Genomic DNA, 25,306 nt, shown 5'->3' on the forward strand with positions numbered 1-25,306 from the left:
AATGAAACTACAGGACAGATAACTTAGATGAGCTAAGAAGATGATATTACCTTGACTTAGGATATTCTGGTAGGGAGAAGATATATCTTGAAGTTCCTTGTTGAGTTCCTTTTAGCTAAAAGGAAGTTTATGTGACATTTTACAATCAGGAGTTCGGCCATCATCCTGCTCGCTTTATGCAACTTTGTGTTTGCGACAACGACTGTGAGAGTATCTTTGGATGGATTTCGCTGATATGCTGTATAAGCCCCAGGCCAGGTTGGATACATTTTTGTGACCTTCAACCTACAGCATGGGTATTGCTGACATTTTGTGGTTTTCTGAGAGACGTGGAGTGTACTTTTTGACATGAAGACTGCCCCTTGGAGGGAGATATTGACTGACCCCAGGGAATATAACTACTCAACTTCAGCACCAGTCTTGTGGTGTTCCTAAGAACTATGCCTCTATTATATGGAGGAGAAGACGTTGCTTTTACCTGCCTGCCTTCAAATAAATCATGAGTTATTAACTAGAGATGAGCGAACAGTGTTCTATCGAACTCATGTTCGATCGGATATTAGGCTGTTCGGCATGTTCGAATCGAATCGAACACCGCGTGGTAAAGTGCGCCATTACTCGATTCCCCTCCCACCTTCCCTGGCGCCTTTTTTGCTCCAATAACAGCGCAGGGTAGGTGGGACAGGAACTACGACACCGGTGACGTTGAAAAAAGTAGGCAAAACCCATTGGCTGCCGAAAACATGTGACCTCTAATTTAAAAGAACAGCGCCGCCCAGGTTTGCGTCATTCTGAGCTTGCAATTCACCGAGGACGGAGGTTTCCGTCCAGCTAGCTAGGGCTTAGATTCTGGGTAGGCAGGGACAGGCTAGGATAGGAAGGAGAAGACAACCAACAGCTCTTATAAGAGCTAAATTCCAGGGAGAAGCTTGTCAGTGTAACGTGGCACTGACGGGCTCAATCGCCGCAACCCAGCTTTCCCAGGATCCTGAATGGAATACACTGTCAGTGTATTCCCGTATACCCGATATATACCCCGATACCCGTTCCAACGGTGTGCCCCCCCACCTTCACCCCAGAAATACCCTGCAAGTCCCCTAGCAATAGAATTGGGGCTATATACACCCACAATTTTTACTACTGCCATATAGTGCCATTGTCTGACTGGGAATTCAAAGAATATATTGGGGTTATAAATACCCTCATTTCTTGCTACTGCCATATAGTGCCAGTGTCTGACTGGGAATTCAAAGAATATATTGGGGTTACGTGCACCCACAATTTTTACTACTGGTATACAGTGCCATTGTCTGACTGGGAATTCAAAGAATATATTGGGAATACAAATACCCTCATTTCTTGCTACTGCCATATAGTGCCAGTGTCTGACTGGGAATTCAAAGAATATATTGGGGTTACGTGCACCCACAATTTTTACTACTGGTATACAGTGCCATTGTCTGACTGGGAATTCAAAGAATATATTGGGAATACAAATACCCTCATTTCTTGCTACTGCCATATAGTGCCAGTGTCTGACTGGGAATTCAAAGAATATATTGGGGTTACGTGCACCCACAATTTTTACTACTGGTATACAGTGCCATTGTCTGACTGGGAATTCAAAGAATATATTGGGAATACAAATACCCTCATTTCTTGCTACTGCCATATAGTGCCAGTGTCTGACTGGGAATTCAAAGAATATATTGGGGTTACGTGCACCCACAATTTTTACTACTGGTATACAGTGCCATTGTCTGACTGGGAATTCAAAGAATATATTGGGAATACAAATACCCTCATTTCTTGCTACTGCCATATAGTGCCAGTTTCTGACTGGTAATTCAAAGAATATATTGGGGTTACGTGCACCCACAATTTTTACTACTGGTATACAGTGCCATTGTCTGACTGGGAATTCAAAGAATATATTGGGGTTATAAATACCCTCATTTCTTGCTACTGCCATATAGTGCCAGTGTCTGACTGGGAATTCAAAGAATATATTGGGGTTACGTGCACCCACAATTTTTACTACTGGTATACAGTGCCATTGTCTGACTGGGAATTCAAAGAATATATTGGGGTTATAAATACCCTCATTTCTTGCTACTGCCATATAGTGCCAGTGTCTGACTGGGAATTCAAAGAATATATTGGGGTTACGTGCACCCACAATTTTTACTACTGGTATACAGTGCCATTGTCTGACTGGGAATTCAAAGAATATATTGGGAATACAAATACCCTCATTTCTTGCTACTGCCATATAGTGCCAGTGTCTGACTGGGAATTCAAAGAATATATTGGGGTTACGTGCACCCACAATTTTTACTACTGGTATACAGTGCCATTGTCTGACTGGGAATTCAAAGAATATATTGGGAATACAAATACCCTCATTTCTTGCTACTGCCATATAGTGCCAGTGTCTGACTGGGAATTCAAAGAATATATTGGGGTTACGTGCACCCACAATTTTTACTACTGGTATACAGTGCCATTGTCTGACTGGGAATTCAAAGAATATATTGGGAATACAAATACCCTCATTTCTTGCTACTGCCATATAGTGCCAGTGTCTGACTGGGAATTCAAAGAATATATTGGGGTTACGTGCACCCACAATTTTTACTACTGGTATACAGTGCCATTGTCTGACTGGGAATTCAAAGAATATATTGGGAATACAAATACCCTCATTTCTTGCTACTGCCATATAGTGCCAGTGTCTGACTGGGAATTCAAAGAATATATTGGGGTTACGTGCACCCACAATTTTTACTACTGGTATACAGTGCCATTGTCTGACTGGGAATTCAAAGAATATATTGGGAATACAAATACCCTCATTTCTTGCTACTGCCATATAGTGCCAGTGTCTGACTGGGAATTCAAAGAATATATTGGGGTTACGTGCACCCACAATTTTTACTACTGGTATACAGTGCCATTGTCTGACTGGGAATTCAAAGAATATATTGGGGTTATAAATACCCTCATTTCTTGCTACTGCCATATAGTGCCAGTTTCTGACTGGTAATTCAAAGAATATATTGGGGTTACGTGCACCCACAATTTTTACTACTGGTATACAGTGCCATTGTCTGACTGGGAATTCAAAGAATATATTGGGAATACAAATACCCTCATTTCTTGCTACTGCCATATAGTGCCAGTGTCTGACTGGGAATTCAAAGAATATATTGGGAATACAAATACCCTCATTTCTTGCTACTGCCATATAGTGCCAGTTTCTGACTGGTAATTCAAAGAATATATTGGGGTTACGTGCACCCACAATTTTTACTACTGGTATACAGTGCCATTGTCTGACTGGGAATTCAAAGAATATATTGGGGTTATAAATACCCTCATTTCTTGCTACTGCCATATAGTGCCAGTGTCTGACTGGGAATTCAAAGAATATATTGGGGTTACGTGCACCCACAATTTTTACTACTGGTATACAGTGCCATTGTCTGACTGGGAATTCAAAGAATATATTGGGAATACAAATACCCTCATTTCTTGCTACTGCCATATAGTGCCAGTGTCTGACTGGGAATTCAAAGAATATATTGGGGTTACGTGCACCCACAATTTTTACTACTGGTATACAGTGCCATTGTCTGACTGGGAATTCAAAGAATATATTGGGAATACAAATACCCTCATTTCTTGCTACTGCCATATAGTGCCAGTGTCTGACTGGGAATTCAAAGAATATATTGGGGTTACGTGCACCCACAATTTTTACTACTGGTATACAGTGCCATTGTCTGACTGGGAATTCAAAGAATATATTGGGAATACAAATACCCTCATTTCTTGCTACTGCCATATAGTGCCAGTGTCTGACTGGGAATTCAAAGAATATATTGGGGTTACGTGCACCCACAATTTTTACTACTGGTATACAGTGCCATTGTCTGACTGGGAATTCAAAGAATATATTGGGGTTATAAATACCCTCATTTCTTGCTACTGCCATATAGTGCCAGTTTCTGACTGGTAATTCAAAGAATATATTGGGGTTACGTGCACCCACAATTTTTACTACTGGTATACAGTGCCATTGTCTGACTGGGAATTCAAAGAATATATTGGGAATACAAATACCCTCATTTCTTGCTACTGCCATATAGTGCCAGTGTCTGACTGGGAATTCAAAGAATATATTGGGAATACAAATACCCTCATTTCTTGCTACTGCCATATAGTGCCAGTTTCTGACTGGTAATTCAAAGAATATATTGGGGTTACGTGCACCCACAATTTTTACTACTGGTATACAGTGCCATTGTCTGACTGGGAATTCAAAGAATATATTGGGGTTATAAATACCCTCATTTCTTGCTACTGCCATATAGTGCCAGTGTCTGACTGGGAATTCAAAGAATATATTGGGGTTACGTGCACCCACAATTTTTACTACTGGTATACAGTGCCATTGTCTGACTGGGAATTCAAAGAATATATTGGGAATACAAATACCCTCATTTCTTGCTACTGCCATATAGTGCCAGTGTCTGACTGGGAATTCAAAGAATATATTGGGGTTACGTGCACCCACAATTTTTACTACTGGTATACAGTGCCATTGTCTGACTGGGAATTCAAAGAATATATTGGGAATACAAATACCCTCATTTCTTGCTACTGCCATATAGTGCCAGTGTCTGACTGGGAATTCAAAGAATATATTGGGGTTACGTGCACCCACAATTTTTACTACTGGTATACAGTGCCATTGTCTGACTGGGAATTCAAAGAATATATTGGGAATACAAATACCCTCATTTCTTGCTACTGCCATATAGTGCCAGTGTCTGACTGGGAATTCAAAGAATATATTGGGGTTACGTGCACCCACAATTTTTACTACTGGTATACAGTGCCATTGTCTGACTGGGAATTCAAAGAATATATTGGGGTTATAAATACCCTCATTTCTTGCTACTGCCATATAGTGCCAGTGTCTGACTGGGAATTCAAAGAATATATTGGGAATACAAATACCCTCATTTCTTGCTACTGCCATATAGTGCCAGTTTCTGACTGGTAATTCAAAGAATATATTGGGGTTACGTGCACCCACAATTTTTACTACTGGTATACAGTGCCATTGTCTGACTGGGAATTCAAAGAATATATTGGGGTTATAAATACCCTCATTTCTTGCTACTGCCATATAGTGCCAGTGTCTGACTGGGAATTCAAAGAATATATTGGGGTTACGTGCACCCACAATTTTTACTACTGGTATACAGTGCCATTGTCTGACTGGGAATTCAAAGAATATATTGGGAATACAAATACCCTCATTTCTTGCTACTGCCATATAGTGCCAGTGTCTGACTGGGAATTCAAAGAATATATTGGGAATACAAATACCCTCATTTCTTGCTACTGCCATATAGTGCCAGTTTCTGACTGGTAATTCAAAGAATATATTGGGGTTACGTGCACCCACAATTTTTACTACCGGTATACAGTGCCATTGTCTGACTGGGAATTCAAAGAATATATTGGGGTTATAAATACCCTCATTTCTTGCTACTGCCATATAGTGCCAGTGTCTGACTGGGAATTCAAAGAATATATTGGGAATACAAATACCCTCATTTCTTGTTACTGCCATATAGTGCCAGTGTCTGACTGGGAATTCAAAGAATATATTGGGGTTACGTGCACCCACAATTTTTACTACTGGTATACAGTGCCATTGTCTGACTGGGAATTCAAAGAATATATTGGGAATACAAATACCCTCATTTCTTGCTACTGCCATATAGTGCCAGTGTCTGACTGGGAATTCAAAGAATATATTGGGGTTACGTGCACCCACAATTTTTACTACTGGTATACAGTGCCATTGTCTGACTGGGAATTCAAAGAATATATTGGGAATACAAATACCCTCATTTCTTGCTACTGCCATATAGTGCCAGTGTCTGACTGGGAATTCAAAGAATATATTGGGGTTACGTGCACCCACAATTTTTACTACTGGTATACAGTGCCATTGTCTGACTGGGAATTCAAAGAATATATTGGGGTTATAAATACCCTCATTTCTTGCTACTGCCATATAGTGCCAGTGTCTGACTGGGAATTCAAAGAATATATTGGGGTTACGTGCACCCACAATTTTTACTACTGGTATACAGTGCCATTGTCTGACTGGGAATTCAAAGAATATATTGGGAATACAAATACCCTCATTTCTTGCTACTGCCATATAGTGCCAGTTTCTGACTGGGAATTCAAAGAATATATTGGGGTTACGTGCACCCACAATTTTTACTACTGGTATACAGTGCCAATTTCTAACTAGGAATTCAAAATGCGCAAGGCTCCCGGAAAGGGACGTGGACGAGGCCGTGGGCGAGGTCGGGGGAATGGTTCTGGGGAGCAAGGTAGCAGTGAAGCCACAGGGCGTCCCGTGCCTACTCCTGTGGGGCAGCAAGCATTGCGCCACTCCACAGTGCCAGGGTTGCTTGCCACATTAACTAAACTGCAGGGTACAAACCTTAGTAGGCCCGAGAACCAGGAACAGGTCTTGCAATGGCTGTCAGAGAACGCTTACAGCACATTGTCCAGCAGCCAGTCAGACTCTGCCTCCTCTCCTCCTATTACCCAACAGTCTTGTCTTCCTTCCTCCCAAAATTCCGAAGCTTTACAGAACAATAACCCAAACTGTCCCTGCTCCCCAGAGCTGTTCTCCGCTCCTTTCATTGTCCCTCAACCTGCCTCTCCACGTCACGATTCCACGAACCTAACAGAGGAGCATCTGTGTCCAGATGCTCAAACACTAGAGTCTCCTCCATCTCCGTTCGATTTGGTGGTGGATGACCAGCAACCCACCCTCATCGACGATGATGTGACGCAGTTGCCGTCAGGGCATCCAGTTGACCGGCGCATTGTGCGGGAGGAGGAGATGAGACAGGAGTTGGAAGAGGAAGTGGTGGATGATGAGGACACTGACCCGACCTGGACAGGGGGGATGTCAAGCGGGGAAAGTAGTGTGGATGTTGAGGCAGGTGCAGCACCAAAAAGGGTAGCTAGAGGCAGAGGCAGAGGTCAGCAGCTTAGGCGAAGCCAGGCCACACCCGGAATCTCCCAAGATGTTCCAGTTCGTACCCAGCCCCGAAAAACTCCCACCTCGAGGGCACGTTTCTCGAAGGTGTGGAGTTTTTTCAAGGAATGCGCCGAGGACAGATATAGTGTTGTCTGCACAATTTGCCTCTCGAAATTGATTAGGGGCTCTGAGAAGAGCAACCTGTCCACCACTTCAATGCGCCGTCATTTGGAATCCAAGCACTGGAATCAGTGGCAGGCAGCAACGGCAGGACAAAGGCCGCCTGCCGTTCACGCCACTGCCACTGCCTCTGCCACTGCCTCTGCCTCTGCCACTGCCACTGCTGACTGTGCTGGCGATGCACTCCAGAGGACGAGCCAGGACACCACTTCATCTGCCTCCGCCATTTTGTTGACTTCTACCTCATCCTCCCCTGGTCCTGTCTTATCTCCTTCTCCTGCACCATCAAAGGCACCATCAGGCGTTTCTTTACAACAACCCACCATCTCTCAGACATTGGAGCGGCGGCAGAAATACACTGCTAACCACCCACACGCGCAAGCCTTGAACGCCAACATCGCTAAACTGCTGGCCCAGGAGATGTTGGCGTTCCGGCTTGTTGAAACTCCCGCCTTCCTGGACCTGATGGCAACTGCGGCACCTCGCTATGCCGTCCCTAGCCGTCACTACTTCTCCCGGTGTGCCGTCCCCGCCTTGCACCAGCACGTGTCACTCAACATCAGGCGGGCCCTTAGTTCCGCGCTTTGCACAAAGGTCCACTTGACCACCGACGCGTGGACAAGTGCATGCGGACAGGGACGCTACATTTCACTGACGGCACACTGGGTGAATGTAGTTGAGGCTGGGACTGCTTCCCAAACTGGCCCGGTGTACCTCGTCTCCCCGCCTAACATTCCTGGCAGGGACACGAGAAGAACACCCCCCTCCTCCTCCTCCTCTACCGCCTCCTCCTCCGCCACCGCCTCCTCCTCCGCCACCGCCTCCTCCTCCGCTGTTAGATTGACCCCAGCTACGAGTTGGAAACGTTGCAGCACTGGCGTTGGTAGACGTCAGCAGGCTATGCTGAAGCTGATCAGCTTGGGGGACAGACAGCACACTGCCTCCGAGGTGAGGGATGCCCTCCTCGATGAGACGGCAATATGGTTTGAGCCGCTGCACCTGGGCCCAGGCATGGTCGTTTGTGATAACGGCCGGAACCTGGTAGCAGCTCTGGAGCTTGCCGGACTCCAACATGTTCCATGCCTGGCCCACGTCTTCAACCTAGTGGTGCAACATTTCCTAAAGAGCTACCCCAATGTTCCAGAGCTACTGGTGAAAGTGCGGCGCATGTGCGCCCACTTTCGCAAGTCGACAGTAGCCGCTGCTAGCTTAAAATCTCTCCAGCAACGCCTGCATGTGCCACAACACCGGCTTTTGTGCGACGTCCCCACACGCTGGAACTCAACGTTTCAGATGTTGAATAGAGTGGTTGAGCAGCAGAGACCTTTGATGGAATACCAGCTACAAAACCCTAGGGTGCCACAAAGTCAGCTGCCTCAGTTTCACATCCATGAGTGGCCATGGATGAGAGACCTTTGTGACATCCTACGGGTCTTTGAGGAGTCCACAAGGAGGGTGAGCTCTGAGGATGCGATGGTGAGCCTTACAATCCCGCTCTTGTGTGTTCTGAGAGAATCCCTGATTGACATCAGGGATAACTCAGATCACACAGAGGAGTTAGGGATAGCATCCGATCCGTCACAGCTGGAGAGTAGGTCCACACATCTGTCCGCTTCACTGCGTTTAATGGAGGAGGAGGAGGAGGAGGAGGAGGAAGAAGAGTTGTCCGATGATGTGATGGTGATACAGGAGGCTTCCGGGCAACTTCGAATCGTCCCATTGTTGCAGCGCGGATGGGTAGACATGGAGGATGAGGAGGAAATGGAGATTGAACTTTCCGGTGGGGCCAGAGGAGTCATGCCAACTAACACTGTGGCAGACATGGCTGAGTTCATGTTGGGGTGCTTTACAACCGACAAGCGTATTGTCAAAATCATGGAGGACAACCAGTACTGGATCTTTGCTATCCTTGACCCCCGGTATAAAAACAACATCTCGTCTTTTATTCCGGTAGAGGGGAGGGCCAATCGCATCAATGCTTGCCACAGGCAATTGGTGCAGAATATGATGGAGATGTTTCCAGCATGTGACGTTGGCGGCAGGGAGGGCAGTTCCTCCAGTAGGCAACCAAGTTCTCACCGGTCCACACAAACGAGGGGCACACTGTCTAAGGTCTGGGACACCTTGATGGCACCCCCTCGCCAAAGTGCCGCCACGGAGGGTCCTAGTGTCACCAGGCGTGAGAAGTATAGGCGCATGTTGCGGGAATACCTTTCCGACCACAGCCCTGTCCTCTCCGACCCCTCTGCGCCCTACACGTATTGGGTGTCGAAGTTGGACCTGTGGCTTGAACTTGCCCTATATGCCTTGGAGGTGCTGTCCTGTCCTGCCGCCAGCGTCCTATCTGAGAGGGTGTTCAGTGCAGCCGGTGGCATCATCACTGACAAGCGCACCCGTCTGTCAGCTGAGAGTGCCGACCGGCTCACTTTGATAAAAATGAACCACCACTGGATAGAGCCTTCATTTTTGTGCCCACCTGTGTAAAGCACCCCAACATGAAACTCCATGTCTGTACTCAACCTCTCCAATTCCTCCGCATCCTCATACTCATCCACCATAAGCGTTGCACAATTCTGCTAATACTAGGCTCCCTCCAACATGATTTCCCCCAACTCTGCTGGTTAGAGGCTCCCTCCACCCTGATTTCCACCAACTCTGCTGGTTAGAGGCTCCCTCCACCCTGCTTTCCCACAACTCTGCTGGTTAGAGGCTCCCTCCACCATGAATTTGCCCAAACTGGGCTGTTTAGAGGCTCCCTCCACCATGAATTGGTCCAAACTGGGGTGGTTAGAGGCTCCCTCCACCATTAATTGGTCCAAACTGGGCTGGTTAGAGGCTCCCTCCACCATTAATTGGTCCAAACTGGGCTGGTTAGAGGCTCCCTCCACCATTAATTGGTCCAAACTGGGCTGGTTAGAGGCTCCCTCCACCATTAATTGGTCCAAACTGGGCTGGTTAGAGGCTCCCTCTACCATGAATTGGTCCAAACTGGGCTGTTTAGAGGCTCCCTCCACCATGAATTTGCCCAAACTGGGCTGGTTAGAGGCTCCCTCCACCATGAATTGGTCCAAACTGGGGTTTTTAGAGGCTCCCTCCACCATGAATTGGTCCAAACTTGGCTGTTTAGAGGCTCCCTCCACCATTAATTGGTCCAAACTGGGGTGGTTAGAGGCTCCCTCCACCATGAATTGGTCCAAACTGGGGTGGTTAGAGGCTCCCTCCACCATGAATTGGTCCAAACTGGGCTGGTTAGAGGCTCCCTCCACCATTAATTGGTCCAAACTGGGCTGGTTAGAGGCTCCCTCCACCATTAATTGGTCCAAACTGGGCTGGTTAGAGGCTCCCTCCACCATGAATTGGTCCAAACTGGGCTGTTTAGAGGCTCCCTCCACCATGAATTTGCCCAAACTGGGCTGGTTAGAGGCTCCCTCCACCATGAATTGGTCCAAACTGGGGTTTTTAGAGGCTCCCTCCTCCATGAATTGGTCCAAACTTAGCTGTTTAGAGGCTCCCTCCACCATGAATTGGTCCAAACTGGGGTGGTTAGAGGCTCCCTCCACCATTAATTGGTCCAAACTGGGCTGGTTAGAGGCTCCCTCCACCATTAATTGGTCCAAACTGGGCTGGTTAGAGGCTCCCTCCACCATTAATTGGTCCAAACTGGGCTGGTTAGAGGCTCCCTCCACCATTAATTGGTCCAAACTGGGCTGGTTAGAGGCTCCCTCCACCATTAATTGGTCCAAACTGGGCTGGTTAGAGGCTCCCTCCACCATTAATTGGTCCAAACTGGGCTGGTTAGAGGCTCCCTCCACCATGAATTGGTCCAAACTGGGCTGTTTAGAGGCTCCCTCCACCATGAATTTGCCCAAACTGGGCTGGTTAGAGGCTCCCTCCACCATGAATTGGTCCAAACTGGGGTTTTTAGAGGCTCCCTCCACCATGAATTGGTCCAAACTTGGCTGTTTAGAGGCTCCCTCCACCATGAATTGGTCCAAACTAGGGTGGTTAGAGGCTCCCTCCACCATTAATTGGTCCAAACTGGGCTGGTTAGAGGCTCCCTCCACCATTAATTGGTCCAAACTGGGCTGGTTAGAGGCTCCCTCCACCATGAATTTGCCCAAACTGGGCTGGTTAGAGGCTCCCTCCACCATGAATTGGTCCAAACTGGGTTTTTTAGAGGCTCCCTCCACCATGAATTTGCCCAAACTGGGCTGGTTAGAGGCTCCCTCCACCATGAATTGGTCCAAACTGGGGTTTTTAGAGGCTCCCTCCACCATGAATTTGCCCAAACTGGGGTGTTTAGAGGCTCCCTCCACCATGAATTTGCCCAAACTCTGCTGGTTAGAGGCTCAATCCACCCTGATTTTCAAAACAAATGTTGGTGCCAACCTCAACTTACTACAAGGGCCAAATTCACTGCTGGTGACAAGCTCTCCTCACTGCAAGTGCCAAATACACATGTTTCAAGGTGTTTTCCTACTGTCAGAGAGGTGGTATTGAGTGTGTAAAGTGTGTAGTTGTTAGGCTGTGATGTTGGGGTAATAGAGGGTCTTTGGTGTGTTAGATGCCCCCAGACATGCTTCCCCTGCTGTCCCAGTGTCATTCCAGAGGTGTTGGCATCATTTCCTGGGGTGTCATAGTGGACTTGGTGACCCTCCAGACACGGATTTGGGTTTCCCCCTTAACGAGTATCTGTTCCCCATAGACTATAATGGGGTTCGAAACCCGTTCGAACACACGAACATTGAGCGGCTGTTCGAATCGAATTTCGAACCTCGAACATTTTAGTGTTCGCTCATCTCTATTATTAACTCATTCAGCACTTTTTCTCCTCTATCCTGTATTCACCATTATGTGCACTCCAACAAACATCATGCTCAGGGAGGCTTACTATAGTAAAGTGCCGTGAAGATTCTACTATGGCCATCTTTCACCCTACAGGACCCCTCTTAACTGCACCAGCCCTAGATGTTTGGTCGAGCTGACCACAGCTGACATGAGCCAAACCATAACCAACTACTACTACAAGACTCCTGCTTTCCTTAATATGGTTACTGCACATTGTGAACTGTTTGCCAGATAACAGGTTGTCCTGACTTTTCCTATAAACTTATATTTTTTTAAGGAAAAAAGAAAAACAAAACAAATGTGTGCCATAATTACCTTGCCATTGTGAAGTGGCTTCTAGGTGATCCTCTACATGTTACCCAGTGCTACAGATAACTAGGTATGTCACAAGTTTTCCAAAAGTCTCAAGTTTGGCCAGAATTTGGGGAGTTCACCACTGATGACTCTGGAGTATAATAAGATAAGGACCGGGAGATGCAGCAAAATGTTACACACGGATACTCACCTTCCTTCACCCCTCCTGGACTGACCAGCATGGACAGCCATCTTCCGGCCTCTTCTACAATGTCTATGAAAACACCCCCTGAAGGACCACTGAGGCCTGCGATTTGACCTCAGAAGTCATTTGGGACATGTTGGCTTCATGATACTTGCATCATGACACATGACTGCTGAGGCCAAACCATGGGACCAAGTGGTCTCTCAGGGCAGTAATGTCACAGAAGAGGCATGAAGATGCTGGGCAATGCACAATGGATGAAGGGACCCAGGAGAGGTGAGGGAAGGTAAATATTAGTGCTATACGTGAAAATTATTTTACCATTTCTTCACTGAGCCCCCACTTATTATTCCCTGCAGTATGAAAAAAAACACTTTCGGTTTAGAAGGAAACTGAACCTTTGCAAAACAAACCTCATGAGGTTCGCCCATCTGTACCCAGCACCCATTCGCCAATCTGACCGGGCCTGCTCTCTGCCTTGGTTCCACAAAGGATCTTGCATCAAAGATCCTTCTCTGACACATACATCTATGCCAGAAAAGCGGGAGGTCTACATCTAACATACCTCTACAGGTGTCTAAGGTAAGATTGATTAACTTTATTATTTCATTAAAAGAGATACTATTCATCTTGATACTAAATGGTAGAGATGTATTGAGTGTGACTACTGCAGATGTGGTGCAAGATGCAATTAATGTGGTGCACTAGTGGCCATTGTCATGTAAGCTACAACTGCGAATAGCGTAAAAGAGAGGCTAGAAATGGTAGCCTCTCTTTTTAATTGTATAATTGGCACATATTAGAAATGTAACTTTGCACTACAGGATATTACGAGGCTGTGTCTTTATTAGCATTAGAATCGACTAATTTAATGATGTGTTTCTGCCGATGTGAGTTGGACTTTTTATGTTGAAGTAAGCTTAGTTGTCTGAGTCACTAGTAAATCTTATGTATGTGCTGTATATATTAATCTGCATTATAGTTATTTATGCAGAGGACTGACGTAAGTGAGATCTATTTTCAGAATTCATTATGTTAGCCCTGAGATTATCCAAAACGATAACCTTTACCCTTCCTCCTACTAATAAAGTTTGTGTAGTGACAGCTGTATATATGAGATCACGACATTTCAGAAAACAAAGAATCCAATTGGTTTTATCTACTAATGTAAAGGCTACAATATGTTCCTTGTAAATAAATATAGAAAGAGCTTCCATTGTTCAGTGAAGCATAATCGTCCACCAATCGTCCACCAACTCCTGTAGTCCATCATCCTAGTGCTGGTTGTCTATGGATATGCTGCGGGGCTGTGTTGATATGCTGGGTTTTGGCAATATATTCTCTCTAAATGCCAAGACAGCTGCTAGCCCCCACAGCACAGATAGTTACCTATAAGAATAGGGAAGCTGGGAAGGGGCTCTGCTTCCGACCATGTAACCCAAGGTTCAGGACGAATCCAGAACACCCAACTTCATCATCAACAGTCCGCAGGATAAAGTATGCGAAGTTAAATTGTATGGACAACCCATTTAAATCTAATTTTTCTCATCTCATTCCTGAAACACACTAATCCTCACTAAGTATATTCTGCTTTCTTACTGTCCCTCTTTCTGCATTATCTATCCCCACAAAATGGCAGCATTAATGGCTATGATATGCTTTTTATAATAGCTATGATGTACAACACCATCATGCCTGTAGCTCCAAATGATTGGCTAAAGGACACCTGCAAGGCATTATGGGACATGTAAAATGGTGTCCGCCAATTTGAGCATTTTGCTTGAAACAAGTCCCGAAAGTTTCAGATCCAAAATTTTTGAAAATTTCAAACCAAATTTGATTTTTTTTGCCAAACTGAATCTCTAACCTCTAGTCAATTGTAGCATGGGATCTTACCAACAAGAACATCTGGTGTCAACCTACCATCAAGGAGTACATGCCCTGGGGTCCCACAGTATAGATAGCTAATAGAGATGAGCAAACACCGTTTGATCGAATAGGTATTCGATTGAATATCAGGCCGTTCGAGGTATTCATTTGCAATCGAATACCATGTGACATACACAGTAAAAATTCGTATCCCCTCGCACCTTCCCTGGCGCTTTTTTTGCACCAATAACTGTGCAGGAGAGGTGGGACAGGAACTACGACAAAGGAGGCATTGAAAAAAATTGCAAAAAAACCCATTGGCTGCCGAAAACATGTGACATCCCATTTATAAGAATAGCCAGCGCCATCTTCGTGTCATTTGCGGTGAGAAATAGGGAAAGAGAGAGATCTGCTGAGGGCTAGATAGCTTCTAGTAGGCAGAGAAAAATGGAAGAACAACAGCAGTTCTACACTGCAGGGAGAGGAGTCAAGATTTCAACAGGGTGTCTCCCCAAATCAGGGATACGGAGCAATTCAGTCTAGTCAGATATGCTGAACCCAGCTTTGCAGGCAGTGTCCCCTCTACTCACTCCAAGGGCCAAAAACACTGCTGTTTAAAGGCTCTACTCACTCTAAGGGCCAAAAACTAAATCTCTGCTGTTTACAGGCTCAACTCACCCAAAGGACCAACAAATCTCTGCTGGTGCAAGGCTGAACTAGGTTAATGGGCCTAAAACTCTGCAGGTAGAAGGCTGAAGTCACCTGAAGAGCCTCAATCTCTGCTGGTAGCTCAACTTAAGGGCCTCTAATTTAATTTGGAAGGGCTCACGTTAAGCACCAGAAAAGTGAATTTTTGAAGGTCTCACCACATCACACACACACACAATGTCAGTTAAGGGTGGGTAATGTTGGATTTCCCATTGCCTATTCCCTTTGTGGTTGTCATGGGCAACGTGATTTAAAGGGGTACTTATTAATGTTTCTTTAGCATCAAATTTGGGTTTCTGTCCATCCAATTGGGGAGGAAAGAAGGTTTCCAGGTATTTTCCCACTTTGATAGAGTTTTTTTTTGGAGTGTGGAAAGTGTGTAGTTGATAGGCTGTGATGGTGGGGTAAAACAGTGACTTGGGCATGTTAGATGCCCCCAGACATGCTTCCCCTGCTGTCCCAGTTGCATTGCAGAGGTGTTGGCATCATTTCCTGGGGTGTCATTGTGGACGGTGACTCTCCTTAGTCGAATGGTGGGTTCCCCTGTAGCGAAGCATTTTTCCCCATAGACTATAATAGGGTTCGATATTCGTTCGAATAGTCGAATATTGAGCAGCTATTTGAAACAAATAATGAATATCGAATATTTTACTGTTCGCTCATCTCTAATAGCTAAGAGACTGGGAATGTTCAATAATTGTGTCTTAGTTCATGATAACATGTAATTTTATTATTGCTAAAAAGAAAAATGTGTGTTATTTTGGGCTTTAAATCTATTTTATAATAGTTTTTTATTAAAAATTTTAAACTGTTAGACTTATACAGTTGACATGCTTGAAATACTATATGTACACTACATAGAAAGCTGCAGTGTTGTTCCCTAGCAAATATATCAGGCTTACTGTCTGCACCTTCCATCTCCTCTCTCTTGTATTAATTATGAATTACCGTATATACTCGAGTATAAGTCGAGTTTTTCAGCACAGTTTTTGTGCTGAAAAAGTGCTCCTCGGCTTATATTCGGGTCATTACGGTAATTTTCTGCTAGCAGGCCAGGATAGCAGTCTATGGGACTTGCAATCAAATGACCAGAGGTTCAAGTCCCCCAGGGGGGGGCTAAAAAAAATAGTAAAAAAAAAACAAAAAAAAAAACAAATTTAAACAAAATATATATAATAAAATAAATAAAAGTTCTAAATCCTTTCCCTAGAATACATATAAAGGCGGGTTCACAGCACCTGATCTCTGTTATGCAGGTTTCCATTTTCTGTTGGCAGAGGACAGAAACAGACATTCAGTGTCTGTCAGTGAGCGTCTTCTGCTGCCCATGGCGAAACCGTTATGCATAACGGAGATTGGGCGCTAGTGTGAACCTGCCCTCAAAGTAGAAAATGACTGTGACACACATACACATTAGATATCCCTGTGTCTGAAAGTGCCCGGTCTACTGAATATAGGGGATCTGTAGTGCTTCTATTCCGTGTGGAAGGGGTTAATAGGCGCACTGCAGATACCCTATATTCAGCCAGGCTGAATTCCAACTGGGGGTAAAAAACCCAGTCCTCAAGCTCAGGGAAGGGGCAGACAGACAACGAAAACACCCCCTCCCCTTCCCCAGCATTTACTGCACCCAAGAACTCGGCGATCTTAATTTTTGAAATTTTCCAGTAGCTGCTGCATTTCCCCCTAGGCTTATACTCGAGTCAATAAGTTTTCCCAGTTTTTTGTGGTAAAATTAGGGGGGTCGGCTTATATTCGGGTCGGCTTATACTCGAGTATATACGGTAGTTATAAATCAGATTAGAAGATTGTTCAGGAGAGGGGAGAGAGGGTCTGGAGACTAAGCCATCAGACAAGCAGACAGATTTGCTTCTGAATGACATTCTGCAGCTTGATATGTATTGAAATGCATGCAAGCTGCTGAAGCCAATTGGTCTACATTAAAAAAAAAGTTATTTTTAGCAGAAAATACCTGCCCTTAAATCAAAGAAAATTTGATCTAAAGGTGTTCTTAGCCTTACACTCATAGTATATTTTATAGGCTTGAAATGACAAGGTACTTTAACAACACATTAAACCTCAACTCTCCGAGGGAAACAAAAGCATTTACTAAAACTGAAAAACTGGAGGTGAAAATTGTTACCCAATTATCCACTTCATGTACCGCAATTAAAGCGACAAACATAAAATAGAGAAAGGCAGTGCTAAAAATCCAAGCCCAGATTAAAACGTGTTCCACTTCACAAACCTTCCTTCTCCCCATTGTTCAATAATTAGATTTGCCTAATTGACCACCAAGCAACCATTGCCGAAATGAAGAAATATCTGAGCTATGGCACTCTTCTTTTACTGTCAGGTGAACAGTGTGCAGTATTTGATCTATTGAAACCAATGTGGAATTCTTTGAACCATTTGCTAAATCTATTCATATAATGACTCAATAATAAAAGCATTGCCATAAACAAAGCCATTAGGAGGCAACGTCGCTCATGATAATGGGAAATTTCTTACTAATATTATGGGCTGTTTGGTTAGTAAAACGATAGATTGTTTGGACCAGTTACAATTTTTGGGTGACTAATTCAACATGAAATTTCTTAGGGGGCATTCACACGGAGTAACGCCGGGCGTGTATCACAGCCGTACACGCCGTCGTTACGGCAGACTGCCGAACACTTCCCATTCACTTCAATGGGAGTGCTCGTAAACGCCGCTGTTACGAGCGCTCCCATTGAAGTGAATGGGAAGTGTTCGGCAGTCTGCCGTAACGCTGGCGTGTACGGCTGTGATACACGCCCAACGTTACTCCGTGTGTATGTCCCCTTATATTCCAATGGTCATGTGCCCTTGTTCCTTTTACAATCACAACAATATTTAATTCCTATTTATTTTATGCAAGTGTCTGATTCCAATGCACAAAGATTGCCTAACACTGGAACCTAGTTTTGTCATTCCCAAGTCTAAATACTGAAAGACAGCCAGGCTTATATTGTTTAACTCAAAGCTGTCATTGCCAAGATATGGGTACTTAACAGATACAGTGAAGTTTAAAAGTTTGTGAACCCTTTAGATTTTTCTATATTTCTACACTACACTTCAATGAAAGGCTCACATGCTTTCGCTCCTTACAGATATGTGATCTTTTGCTAGAACCCCATACACCTTGCAGTGAGTGTAAAACACTGCGGCGTTTAAGCCACGTGGAGTACCAGCCTCAATGTGGAAATCTATGGGGAGCTTGCAGGAAAAAATACCCAGAATTGGTGATTTGCAGTGGAATCTCCTGCACAATTTTCTTGATGGAAATTCTACAACATGTGTGACTTGTGAGAAGGTGACATACATAGTGCTGGAATCCCAGTATATCTCACCCAGGTTTCTGAAATATGTGTGGTCCAGGGCAGGTCTCAGCCCCAGGTGAGGGTCATAGGCTTGTTACTGGGCCATAAAAGTTTGCAGAGCCTACTCTTCAGGGCAGATCCTGAGAATGAAAGGAGGGGCCTGGGTCTGTGCTGCTATACTGTGAGACTGGCGGCGAGACTTAACTGCATTATTTATTTATTCTTGTGGCTGGTAGTAAGCCACCTGTACAGTTAGTACTTATTGTTCAGTTAGTGCTCAGACGAGCAGGATTTGTTTCCCATTCTTTTGCCTGAGGTTAAGGCTGTAATTTATTTTGCTCATTTTGTGCCTGAAGTGAAGGATTATTTATTTTGCTGTTTTTCCTAAATAATCCTGTTTGCTACAGATTTTGTGTCCCTGTCGCTGATTCTTTGGGCCCGTGCATTGCTGCTACTGACCTACTCGGACTAAAACGCAATACTTTACAATGCAACATAAAATGTTAACTAGTCACTGTGTTTCCATTAACTATTTATACGTAACTCTATGATCCACCTCCATAAATATTTATTACAGTAATCTATTTCTGGCTTATTACTTATACAGTTGATAAATTGATAAGTGTCTTGAACATATTGAATACTATCAGTTGAGCTCAATCTGGTGGAAAATGTAATTCTTCTAACTCTTTCTTACGAGTGAATCCCTTGGATAATTTCTGAAAGGAATCCCTCATCTCCCAGAGGCTGGTTAATAATAATTGGCTCTCGTGCATTATTCAAAAACTATAGTGTATCATTCATGCAAGAATGAAACATTGTTGCTGATTTGCAATACTAATTTGTTGATTTCTTGTAGAAGACCATGGCCATATGCGAAGCAAAGAAAGAGTATGTGGCTATTTAACTAGTGAGGAGCACAGGAACAATCAATTCATTTGAATATTAATTACCTGCAATTAACGTGTCCTTCTTAATGGCTTGAAAAGAAGCAAATTACTTGGAGAAAGACTAATTAAGATGATGTAATTTTGTCTACAGAGAATAATTCATTCACTGTCAGACGGATCATCTAATTAAAGTATCCCATTAATTAATGTCTCGTGAAATTGACTGATAAAATGCCTCAATGAATGCCAGCGAAAATCCTGGGCAAATTAATAAAATGCCCCTTTCTTCCCGCTCATCAATACATCAACAAAAGGGTGAGCACACATTAATTTCCACATGAAAGTGCTGGTTTTACAGGGAGAAGATGCATACTTTGCATTAAAATATCTTCCTACAATTACTAAGTCATTAGTTTACAGGCAGTACTTGTAATAACAGAGTGGAACCCGCAAATTACTGTGGTCGCTGAAGTATGGTGGGACACCAGTATAAATATAGGAAGCCAGTCTGGTATAACACAATTTCAAAACGTGCTGGAGGGAGAGAAGATTGAAGGATTATATCAAAGTCGCTTGACTACAAATATCTGTACCATGTACCAATAGCTAAAATGGGGCAATTGGCATGAGCCTCATGTTTTTTTTGTCTTCCTCTGGATCAACACAGTAGGGGACTGTAGGGTTATAGGTTGAACTTGATGGACTGATGTCTTTATCCAATCCCATCTACTGTGTAACTATGAAACTATCACTTATTGGGAGAAGTTATAAAATCTGGCTTCCGTGCCATCTGTATAGCTTTAATGGATATTCTAAAGCTCATATGGTAGCCCAATGAACTTAGAACGTAGAAGAATTAGTTGAGTTCCTAGTAGTGCAGTATGATACAGATTGACCTGTAGTGAAGGGATGAAGGAAATTGAAAAGCTCTCTAAGGACGGCTTGTTGACTATCTTGTAAATTTGCCTCTGGAAATTTCTCTACCGAAACTGAAAATCAAAAAGTCATTGGACTTGCTAAGGATCATTGAACTTTTTCTCACCTTTACAATCATTGAGGAATAGTCTTCAATATATCTACTAGGGAAGAGTGAACCAGTTTGGATCAAACTGAATTTGACCTGAATTTTTGAAAAGTTTCATATTCGACACAAACACAAAACTTTTGTGGTTCTTCACCCGGAAAATATTGTTATCCAAAAGGCATTCTTTAGACTCCAGTGTATAATGAATGGAGACCCAGGGGAGGTGTGTACACATAATAAACAGTTAAACTCACCTTTCCTCACCTCTACTGCGCTATCGTGACATCTGGAGGTTCTTCAGTGTCCTCTTCTCAGGCCTGCACCTGCAAGGAGGTGAGATGAGTATGTCACTTCAGACGGCAGATTGATGAGTACCTGATAGGGTGGCACAGAGAGTATTTGATGGGCAAACCTATCAAGACAAACATGTCCAAAAATAAACTGCTATTATTATACTGTGATGTCTCTTCAGACCCCAGAGAACAATAAGCAGAGCTCCAGGGGAGGTGATTAAAAATAATAAGCAATCTCTAGCATCATTCATGACATCTCTCAGACTGAAAGAGGTACAAATACTGGCACCGGAGCAACAGGGGGATTTAATCACCTCATCTGGGCCTCCGCTCATTGTACTCTTGGGTTTGTATAGGCCCCAGAGTACAGTAATGGCTCGTGATTGCCTGCCACCATTGGACATTATACCGTGTTGCCACTATGGGATACTATACTGTGTGGAGGGGCTACTGTGAGACATCATGCTAAGTGGAAGGTGAGACATTATACTGTGTAGAGGCCACTATAGGCCATTATACTGTGTGAAATTATTCTGTCTGCACTATAGGACATTATTCTTAAAGGAGTGGTCCAGGAATTGAACAAACTGCAGGAAGGGCAATGGCAGGTATGCATCACTGCGCATGCGACAGCGGATCAGTGACATATCTCAGTCTGGTGGTTTCATAGGTGCACATTGTTACGGTCGGCACTTAAAAAATAACAATAAACAATAGCTTGCAGAGCCCAACTGGGCTCTGAACTGCAGGGCACCCTGGTGTGAACAAGGCCCAACAGTTTACGTCACTACCGGGCTACACAACCAGCTGAGGATATCTCTGATAACTTCTCAGAGAAAGCTCTTGTCGTTCAGAGCAGCCGCTAATGAATAATAAAGTCTTGCAGTTACTTCACTGCAAGACAAACATAAAGTATGACCGTGTGCTCCCAGTAGCTTTCTGGGCCGCACCCACCACAGCCACCTGCAGTTGCAGCACCACAAGTAGCAGACTAACTAAGCTAGGGAATGCCCCACTATTCTGACTAAAGGCGTGCCTGATTAGCCAGCCCAGGTGCCCAAGCCAGATACTGATAGGCTGACACCACTGTCAGTCAGAAGACCAACCACGTCCATCAGCTGCAAGGGAATTAACCCCATGCATGCTGGACTGAACACTTACAGCGGAACAGGCTGCGACCCTGATGCCTTGGTGGCACCTGCTGCACAGTCCTAACACACATGCACAATGGTAGTCAAGCCTAATTCTAATTTTCTAACTTCAGGAAGGGCAGAATGCAACTTCGATTTTTTGCATAAGGCAGCAGAAAAGCTAGAATTGGTCTTCTTGCCTATTCTGGCCTCCAGGGTCACCATTGAGGCCTGTGATTTGGCATCAGAAGACACATGGGGCGCAACAGCATTTTAAGCTGTGACTAGGGTTGAGCGATTTGGATCGGAAAAGATTGGATTCCGATCGGCGATCGAGTAAATTTCACGATCGCGATTGGGTTCTGATCCCGCCTAAAAAAGATTGGGAACGGAATTCCGATCCTGATCGCTCAACTGACTTACCTGCACAGAACCGCTGCCGCTCCCCAGAGCTCCGGGCCGTTGTTCTCTCCTCTCCTCTTTCTTTTCACACGCCGGCAGAGCGCTGTATGTGCCCCCGCTTCCTTAGGCTAGTGTTACTGCTGAGAGTAGGCAGGGATTTTTGTGGCCTAGGAGAGTGTGGGCAGGTACAGGGAGGGGAGACGTGAATGATGCACTCACGTGTCCCCGCCCTGTACTTGCCCACACTCTCGTAAGCCACAACAAGCCCTGCCTTCTCCCAGCATCAATCACAGTAGCCTGGGAGGCGGAGGCACGCACAGCGCTCTTCCGGCGTGCGAAGAAAAAGAGGAGAGAACAACGGCCCGGAGCTCCGGGGAGCGGCGTGCACATCGGGAGAGGAGGCAACAGAAGTTCTGTGCAGGTAAGTGGGGGGAGACTAAGTAGCCAGCAGATTTTTTAATCACTAAACAGCATGGAGGCTTCAATTTTTGGACTCCATGCTGTGTAGTGAACAGGATCATTTTTAAAATCCGATCTTTGATCATAAAAAAAAATCCCATTGACATACATTAGGATTGGAATTGGGATTGGGTTTGGGTTCAAATGGAAAATGATGGAAATCGGATTTTAAAATCGATCCTGAAAATTCAAGATTGGCTCAACCTTAGCTGTGACCCTGCGGAACCTAACGTTAGCCAGGAAGTCAGAAGAGGTCTGAAGGGGGCAGTGAGTGACTACCAGAGACTGAGTGAGAGACCAAGGGAAGTAAAGAGACCCCAGAGTATAATAAAAGCACTCATATTTCTCCCTTCTACCAAATCCTGGCTTTGGTTAACAAAAACAAAAAAATACAGCAAAATCTACAATAATGCGTGGCCTCAGCCTAAGCGTAAATTCCCATTTTAATTGTTACTAAAAATGCCACCTAAACTCATTCCCACAAATTTAGCTCATTATTTCACAAATGGAATAACTAGTTTACAGCAGAAATAGACTTCAAGGGATAATTGAAATGAATTATACCGGGCCTCTATTATATACGGGGGAAAAAAAGTATGAAATTCCTTTAAATTGTTTACAGCCCAACCTATTTTTTTCAATTTAGTGTATCATTTATGTTGTGTATAAAGCAGTTCCCCGACTGCCAATAACTCAGTAGATTATATTTATGTTCATGCAGAAAATCAATGAAGAAGTGAAATATGATTCAGCTTAGCGCCTGAAGGTTACATTCTTCTTCAGAAATGGACATCACCATAAGAACAATTGGGTTTTATGATCTCATCAATGTGTTAAAGGCTGCTAAATAACACCATTTCCCCATATACTTGTCATTATAGATTATTTCAAGCGTTTTCCTCCTTGTTTTTTTTATTTGAATTACATTACAATAAATCTGCCTTATTTTCTTACATCTAACCCGCCCGACATTAGATTTCATTAGTCAGAAATACATACTTTCACAGAGCTCAAATGCCAGGGTGTCACTGATGGATTATCGTAGAAATTTCTTGAGGTTAAACATTGATTTAAAAAAAATAAATAAATAAAAAAAAATTGAAAAATGAAATTCTTACAATGAATTTGTTTTGTCCTAAATAAATTAAAAATAATAATATATAATAATAATATAATATATAATATTTAGATAAATATTTGTTAAATACAGTGAGACAGCTTTTGATTCAAGATAAAATTCAAGTAATGCAAAGGAATATCCAGATTGTAATATAGACTATATCAGTAAAGCTTGTTCTCTATTTGTTGACCATTATATATGATCCCTATAGAATGTGCCATACTGAACGGTAAAATTCAAAATCATAAATATGGAGAAAATTGAGTTTATAATCCTTCAGAATATTTGTATATTATGACAGAATAATTGAACCTGAATTAATTCGCTGTGGTGTCCGCGGCGCGAGACTCCCTCCTGACTAGGCCCATTCATTTGGGCCTAATCCGGAGCAGAATGCCGCAACTGGATGCCGATGCAGTCGTGGCTAGCCGCGGGGGATGTTTTTTGGAGCCGGATTCTGAGGCAGCCTCCGTGTCAAAATCTGGTCCAAAAAAATCCTTGTGAACTCAGCCTAACTTGACAATTAACTATAATGACGTCCTATGTTTGACCAATTTCATAGCTCGATAGATTCATTTTTGACTTCTATGAATTTGCGTGACGGGCATTGAAATGGATCAGTGGGCTGGTCAAAAATAATAAAAAAAAAAAACAATCATTCATTTTTTTTTAATGGATAGTGTAACAGGATTAGCTCAGGGATCGTCATCTCCTCATATAGACAAGCACTTTTTGGCACAAAATGAACGTCTAGTCCAGCCAAGTATGGTGCAACTGGACGCAACCAGTTTTATTAGTAGTGGTGCAGGAAAACAAAAATAAATACAATACAAAATAAAATCCTAGCCGTCCGGCTTCTACCTTCAACACAGGATACCTAACTATGAGAGCTGGGCCTTCTGCTCCGCTCCCTAAGCACAACATATAGCAGTGTTACTCACAGGTGAATTTCCAAGAGCAGAGAGAGCCATATACCTTTGGGCAGTCTGCCCTTTTCTACACATCCATCATGAAACCAGGAATTAATCCCACACATCTCAAAACCTGGAGTGGCTCAAATGGTAGCGACACACCCAATACTCCTACTCCAGCAGCCAGACCTTTACCAGGGTTTTGGTAAAACCCTCCTGCAAGGAACACAGCTTTTCTCAGCTGCACCTAGAACGTATATGACAGGAACCTGGGAGAAATATACACTCCTTCTACCACTTTTCCCCTGGTCCTGTCACAATAGTTAAAAACAGATGATAAACATATGTTAAAAAAGGGCACCAGCCAGAAAATGGATGAAAACTATATGGAAAATGGGCATTAAAAATGACGGTTTCATCTGGTTTTAACGGCTGTTCATGTGCATGTAGCCTAAGTTTTGTGGGATATTCAGTCCTGGTACAGAACTGCAACAGTAAATACCTCTGCACAGTCCTGCAAGAGTATGAGAAAATAAAGAAGTCTC

This window comes from Leptodactylus fuscus, chromosome 4, assembly GCF_031893055.1.
Source record: "Leptodactylus fuscus isolate aLepFus1 chromosome 4, aLepFus1.hap2, whole genome shotgun sequence".
Taxonomy (NCBI): Eukaryota; Metazoa; Chordata; class Amphibia; order Anura; family Leptodactylidae; genus Leptodactylus; species Leptodactylus fuscus.